The 7113-nt window shown below is 44.3% G+C and overlaps 1 pseudogene; it reads left to right on the top strand.

Moving 5' to 3' along the window:
* Positions 1-281: 281 nt before the first annotated feature.
* LOC139361964 (small ribosomal subunit protein eS19 pseudogene) lies at positions 282-6079 on the top strand (annotated as a pseudogene).
* The last annotated feature ends 1034 nt before the right edge of the window (positions 6080-7113 follow it).

Below are 7113 nucleotides of genomic sequence, written 5' to 3'. Positions count from 1 at the left end.
TAATTTCACAGGGTACAGAATTCTGAGTTGGTGGATTTTTTTCTCTCAATATTTTTTTGTATTTTTGGTAGAGATAGGGTTTCTCTGTGTTGGCCAGGCTGGTCTCAAACTGCTGGCCTCAAGTGATCCACCCGCCTCAACTGCTCCCAAGTGCTGGGATTACAGGTGTGAGCCACCATGCCTGGCAAGAGTTTGATATAATTCTTATCTTTGCTCCTCTATAAGTGTTTATTTTCCTCCCTCCGGTTTCTATTAAGATTTATTTTTAATCTTTAATTTTTTGAATTTTGAATATGATATACCTAGGTATTTTGTTTTGTTTTTGGCATTTATTCTTCTTGCTGTTTTCTGAGATTTCTGGATCTGTGGTTGGGTGAAAAATTATCAGTCATTATTGCTTTAAATATTGCTTCTGGTTCTCTCTCTCTTCTCCTGGCATTTCCACTCTACCTATACTACCCCGTTTGTATTTGTCCCATGGTTCCCGATACCCTTTTTTGGGTTTTTCAAAATCTTTTTTTCTGATTGCTTTTCACTTAGGGAGTCTCTATTGTCATATCCTCAAGCTCAGAAATTTTTTTACTTAGCTGTGTCCAGTCTACTGGTGAGCCCATCAAAGGTATTCATTTCTGTTACATTATTATTATTACTATTATTTGCTTTGTTTTTTAAAATTTCTAGCTATTCCTTCTTATTCTCTCTTAGAGTTTCCATCTCTCTGTTCATATTGCCCATTTGTTCTTGCATGCTATTTTTTTCAATAAAGCCCTTAGCATATTAATCATAGTGTTAAAAATTCCTGTTCTGATAGTTCCAATGTTCCTGCCATGTCTGACTCTGGTTCTGATGCTTGCTCTGTCTTTTTGAACTGTGTTTTCTGTCTTTTAGTATGCTTTGTAATTTTCTGCTGAAAGGTCGACATGATGTACTAGTTAAAAGGAACCGCAGTAAACAGGCCTCTAGTAATGTGGTAGTCAGATCTGCGGAAAGCAGCAGCACTCATAGTCCTGTGGTTAGCTGAACTTCTCTGGCCATCAGCTTCTCTGTAGCCTTGGGATAGTTGGATCTCCTTGGACAATCTGTTCCTTATTAGATGTCCACCTCCAAAATCAGTTCCCATCCATGTTAATCAGATCTTTTTGGAGACATAGGGAAGAAGATACATATTGCATACCACACAGTAGAAACTAAACCAAATTCATCAGCCACTTCTCTTCATCTTGCCTCACATAGTTTTTTTTCCCTGCCAATAATTTTGTTTCCCTTTTTTACCTCTACAACTTCTTAAAACTCATTCTGTTGTCCAGAGCAGTTCACCTCTACCCTCAGCTTGGTGTCCCACACTCAGAAAAACAAACACCAAGCAGAAGCCACCTCCCCAGTTCCTGTAAGTATGTCTGTTTTGGGGTGGGACAAGGAGCAGTCTCAGCTCATCTGGTCACGTGTACACAGGGCTAATTATATGTACCCTGCAAGGATGCTGTGAGGAAGAACAGAGCTAGAATTCAGGCCTAAGTTTTCTGACCTCATGTTCAATGTCCCTTTCCTTAGCTATCTCAAGACAACAAAATATTGTACAGCCTTTATTCTTAGAAATTTCCCTGGCTCAAACCCTTCATTTAACTGGATTTTTGTAACATTCAACTTTTTTTTTCTTTTTGAGACAGAGTCTCACTCTGTTGCCTGGGCCAGAGTGCAGTGGTGCGATTTTGTCTCACTTCAACCCCCACCTCCTGTGTTCAAACGATTCTCCTGCCTCAGCCTCCCAAGTAGGTAGGACTACAGACACATGCCACCATGCCCGGCTAATTTTTTTTTCTTTTTCTGAGATGGGAGTTTTGCTCTTGTTGCCTAGGCTGGAATGCAATGGCACGATCTCTGCTCACCACAACCTCCGCCTCCCGAGTTCAAGCGATTCTCCTGCTTCAGCCTCCTGAGTAGCTGGGATTACAGGCATGTGCTGCCACGCCCGGCTAATTTTGTGTTTTTAGTAGAGACGGGTTTCTCCATGTTGGTCAGGCTGGTCTCAAACTCGCAACCTCAGGTGATCCGCCTGCCTCGGCCTCCCAAAGTGCTGAGATAACAGGTGTGAGGCATTTTTGTATTTTTAGTAGAGATGGGGTTTTGCCATGTTGGCCAGGCTGGTCTTGAACTCCTGACCTCAGGTGATCCACCAAGCCCGGCCTGTAACCTTCAACTTTTGGAAGAGACAAAGAATTAGCCAGGAATGTGAAAATAAAAATTTGATTTCTAGAACATGTGTCAGGGTCAGTACAAATGTACCCCTCTTATTTTCTCTATATCTGTGATGCCAGTCCATGAGACTTGAATTTAGAGTGATGACGCCTGAAGCAGAGTGACATTCTCCATCATTAAAGAGAGATATTACTATGTTCACTGACCCCTACTTAGGCAAGAATGTGGGCAGAGATGTTTCAAAAATCATGGGCAAGTCTTGAGATGCGATGAGGCTTTCTTCCTAGCCTGGTTTCCCACCTCCTCCCAGGAAGGGAAGGAGATCAGGGTGACTGAGCCTATCAACGAGGTCTGCAGAGGAGGCAAACGGCCATGGCAGTCAGCATCAGGGTTAGGAGTAGAGCGTGTGTTAGTTTCCTAGAGCTGCCATAGCAAAGTACCACAAACTTGCTGCCTTAAAACAACAGAAATGTACTCTTTCACAATTCTGGAGGCTGGAAGTCTGAAATCAATACGTTGGCAGGGCCGTGCTCTCTCTGAAGGCTCTAGGAGATTCGTATGTGCTTCTTCGTAGCTTCCTTGGCATTCCTTGGCTTGTAGATGCCTGACCCCCATCTCTGCCTCCCTCGTCACACAGAGGTCTTCCTGCGTGTGTCTGTTATCTCTTCTTATGAGGACGCCCGTCATTGGATCAGGGCCCACCCATCTTAATTAATTACATCTGCAAAGATCCTATTTCCAAATAAAGCCCCATTCACAGTCCTGGGGGTTAGGACTTTAATGTATCTTTTTGGGGAACAAAATTCAGCCCACAATAGAGTGCTCTTTCTATCTTTCGTGTTTGTCAGCAGAAGAATCTGCCGAAATGATCTGGCAGCTAGGACAGAAGGTGACTGAAGTGACTGAAGGAAGGTGAACTTGTGAGGAGGCAATGTCCACATTTCTGAAAACAGGGCAATGGAGGCTTTGTGAGCCACGTGAACCTTTAATCTCCTCCCCCATCCCTGGCATAGGCAGATTTTCAAAACTGCCATCTGAAGTATAGGATACTTGCTAGTCTTCATCTGACCCGTAACTTCAAAATAAATCCTGGCAAAGTGGCCCCTTCATCATTCATAAGGTGCAGTTTCACCAGCTAGTTAACATTCCCTTCCCAGGTAGACGTGTGTGTAATTCATTCCAGTATTTGAGAGAGATCTCCCAGAATTCTGCTCAGATTTATTGTCAAATAACTGTTCGGTAAAACTGCGTCTTTTGCTGACTCGGGCCTGGCAGGAAGAGTTGCCACAAGCACGGAGCTCTGGCATCGATTTGTGACTTCCCCGCGGGAGAACCTCAGGGGTGGAAGCCCATAGGCTTGATTGCCTTCTTAGATTAATATTTAATAGGATGACCGCCCCCATCCACCCTGCCAGCCCGGATCAGTGCCACAAGTCAAGGCTTGGCCTTGCTGTGCACAAGGGCTGTGAGGAAGATCTGGCAAAATTTTAATTAACTGAAGATAAACATATATAGGGAGCGTTAGTCCATTAGCTGGCACCACCACCCAGAGAGAAAAGTCCTCACTAATCACATGCCACAGCAGGTGAAATGACCTGCAGACCTGCAGCGTCCATTTGCTTTCAAATTAAAAAACATATTTTCGAAATAAAATCCTCATGGGGCCCTGCTCATCATGTCGTTTCCCCTGAAAAGCAGGAAATCTGGTATGCTAATGAGCAACGCTTTCAATATTTTAGCCCAAGAAGGCTGAAAACACAAGTGCAGCAAAACAAGGCTGGGATTGCCCTTCCTTTGGAGGAGGGAGGAAAGTTGGACAGGAAACCAAGGAAAGGCAATCAGAAATGGAGGACTCAGCCCTGTGGAAACATACAAATAATATAGTCGGCCTGGGAAGAAGTAACTGGATCTAGAAATCAGGCGTGGCAGAGGTACCCATTTGCTCAGAGGCAAGGAATCAGCAAAGTTAGATCATAGAATAAGTCCGTAATTCACCAACCTTTGGATTGCAAGATGGCCAAGAAATAAGGATAGAGCTTGAGTTTACAATATTCTAGAAGGAAAATTTTATACAATTTGGTCAGAAAGTGGGTACTTCATTTGCTCATTAGGCTATATATTCATCACTTAATATATAACAAGTGCCATTTCAGGTCTGGGGAGGTAGCAGTGCAGGAGACTTAACAAGTCTCTGTTGTCATGTGGCTTACTTTCTAGTATGGGGAGGCAGACAACAAATACCCAAGAAAATATCAGGTGGCATTTAAGTCAGAGACCTGAATGGTGAGAAAGCGCTGGCCATGCAGAGATTAGGGGAGGGCATTCTAGGGAATAGCAAGTACAAAGGCCCTAAGGAAGGTAAGAGCTCAGCCTGTTGAAGGAATGAAGTGTGGCTGGCGCTCAGTGAGAAAGGAGAAGAGGAGAAGAAAAGAATAAGTGGGGCAAGGTACAGGATATTGGGTTTTATTCCAAGTGCACTTATTCATATGAAACTTGTCATTCCCACTAGATTACAAGCTTCAAGAGTGCCGCGACTCTCTCTTACTCACTCAACACCTAGTCTGCATTCCAGGGCATCTACTAGCTGCCTTCTCTTTTTCTTTGAGGCTGGTCTTCTTCTGGCCCTTCTATAGTATGGTGAGCCAGCCTCCAAGATGACTACCAATGACCCTTGCCTCCTTTTGTAATCCCCTTTCACATTGAATCAGGGCTGGACTTTTGTGGCCAGTAAAAGAGGGTAGAATTAATAGTGTATGATGTTCAAGGCTAGGTTATAAAAGTCATTCCAGCACCCACATTGGTCTCTTGGATTTCTTGCTCTGGGGGAGGCCAGCTGCCATGGGAACACTCAGGCAGCAATGTGGAGAGTCCCACATGGAGAGGAACTGAGTCCCTGGACAAGAGCCAGCAACCAATTTGTCATTCATGTGTATGAGCCACCTTGGAAGTGGATCCTCCTATCCTAGTAAAGCCTTCAGATGATTGTAGCCCCAGCTGATATATTATTGTAAGTGCATGAGAGACCTTGAGCCAGAACTGCCCAGCGGAGACCTCCTTAAATTCCTGAACAGCAGAAACCATGAGAGATAGTAAATTATTATGTTAAGCTGTTAAATTTTGGGTGATTTGTTACACATCCTTAAGAACCCAGAACGCATAGTATAAGGTCATATATGAAGTAATGGGATGAAAATGACCATGAGAAACTGCTTAAAAGGGATCCTTTTCGTATGGGACAGATCAGGGAACTCCTAAGACAAGGGGTGGGCTCACATCATTCCTTGGGGACATCTAAGAGTCAGGTCTGAATGAAAGATCATTGGTGAGGTCATTTAAAAATAAATGTGGCCCTTTCCCCTGGCTGGCAGTGCAGAGGCTGCACCATGCCTAGAGTTACTGTAAAAGACGTGGACCAGCAGGAGCTCGTCAGAGCTCTGGCAGCCTTTCTCAAAAAGTCCGGGAAGCTGAAAGTCCCCAAATGGGTGGCCAAGCACAAAGAGCTTGCTCCCTGTGATGAGAACTGGTTCTGCACACGAGCTGCTTCCACAGCGCGGCACCTGTACCTCCGGGGTGGCGCTGGGGTTGACTCCATGACCAAGATCAATGGGGGACGTCAAAGAAATGGCGCCATGCCCAGTCACTTCAGCCAAGGCTCCAAGAGTGTGGCCCACCGGGTCCTCTAAGCCCTGGAGGGGCTGAAAATGGTGGAAAAGGGCCAAGATGGGGGCTGAAAACTGACACCTTGGGGACAGAGAGATGTGGACAGAATTGCCGGAGAGGTGGCAGTTGCCAACAGGAAGCATTAGAACAAACCATGCCAGGTTAAATAAATTGCCTTGTTTGTAAAAATAAATAAATAATAAATAAATAAATAAATAAATAAATAAATGTGGAGGGCAGAATTTATCCATTATTATCCCTTGTGAAGGAGACAAAAGCCAGGGGATTCAAAGTATGTAAGAACCTAGAACCTGTGTAACTTCCCTAGGTTTGTTGTTTCTGTTACCCTGGTCTAGTTATCCAGGGTGAAAAGCTCTTGAATGTTTGTCTGGGGTAACAAAGAAAAGGGGAGAGGGTTTAGGAAATAGGAATTGCCCCACTCCAAAGCTGCTTCAGCGGGTAGCTACTGGAAGAGGAAAGTAGGCCTTGGGACTTGCTGAGGGAATCAAGTTGAAGACAGAGAGCCTGACTGGGCCTGAGGCAGGCCCCCAGGCTAAGAGTTGAAAGGCCACTGCCCAGTGTGTTGAATAAATTGAGCCAGGTTCAGTCATTTCCTGGGGCATAGGCATATCTGCCACCTTCCAAATCTGTCTTCTCCAAGAGAATCTTCCTCTTGTCAGAGCTGGTACCTTGCAGGTGAAAATGTGAAGTAATCTCCAACAGCTGTGGGAGGTGAATGTCCAGCAAAATATTTATCCTCAAACAACCCCCTCCTGGAACATTTGTCTGGCTATGTATTTCTGTAATTAATTGATGTTGTTCAGTTAAAGTCTATTAAATTCTTGTATGAAAATAAATGTTATCTGGAACTCCATGTGTTAAAACAATAAAAGCAGTGCTGTTCCAGTTAAGGTGGGAACAGGAAAGGGGTGCTGAGTCCCGCTTCCCCTCAGCTCTGCCTCATCCACCCACCCCACTTAGTATCCCCAAGGCCTTTCCTAGGAGCCCCAGCATTCTGAAAATTATAGTTTGAAAACAACAGATTGAGGATATTATGGCACCTGCTACATCGTTTTATAATAATCTGCTATTTATGATTATTTATGCCACTGTTTTCTTCCACTACTGCAAATAAACAGATTCATCTTCCTCAGATACCATCTCATCATGTATTTCTCATGCTTAAGGCCTCTAGGAAGATTCTGCTTCTCAGAAGTTGAAGTCAGAGGGGCTTAAAGATGGCTGGTACTTGCCTCC

Source organism: Macaca nemestrina, chromosome 1 (genome assembly GCF_043159975.1).
Source record: "Macaca nemestrina isolate mMacNem1 chromosome 1, mMacNem.hap1, whole genome shotgun sequence".
NCBI classification, from domain to species: Eukaryota; Metazoa; Chordata; class Mammalia; order Primates; family Cercopithecidae; genus Macaca; species Macaca nemestrina.
This window is presented reverse-complemented; position numbering and strand designations above follow the sequence as displayed.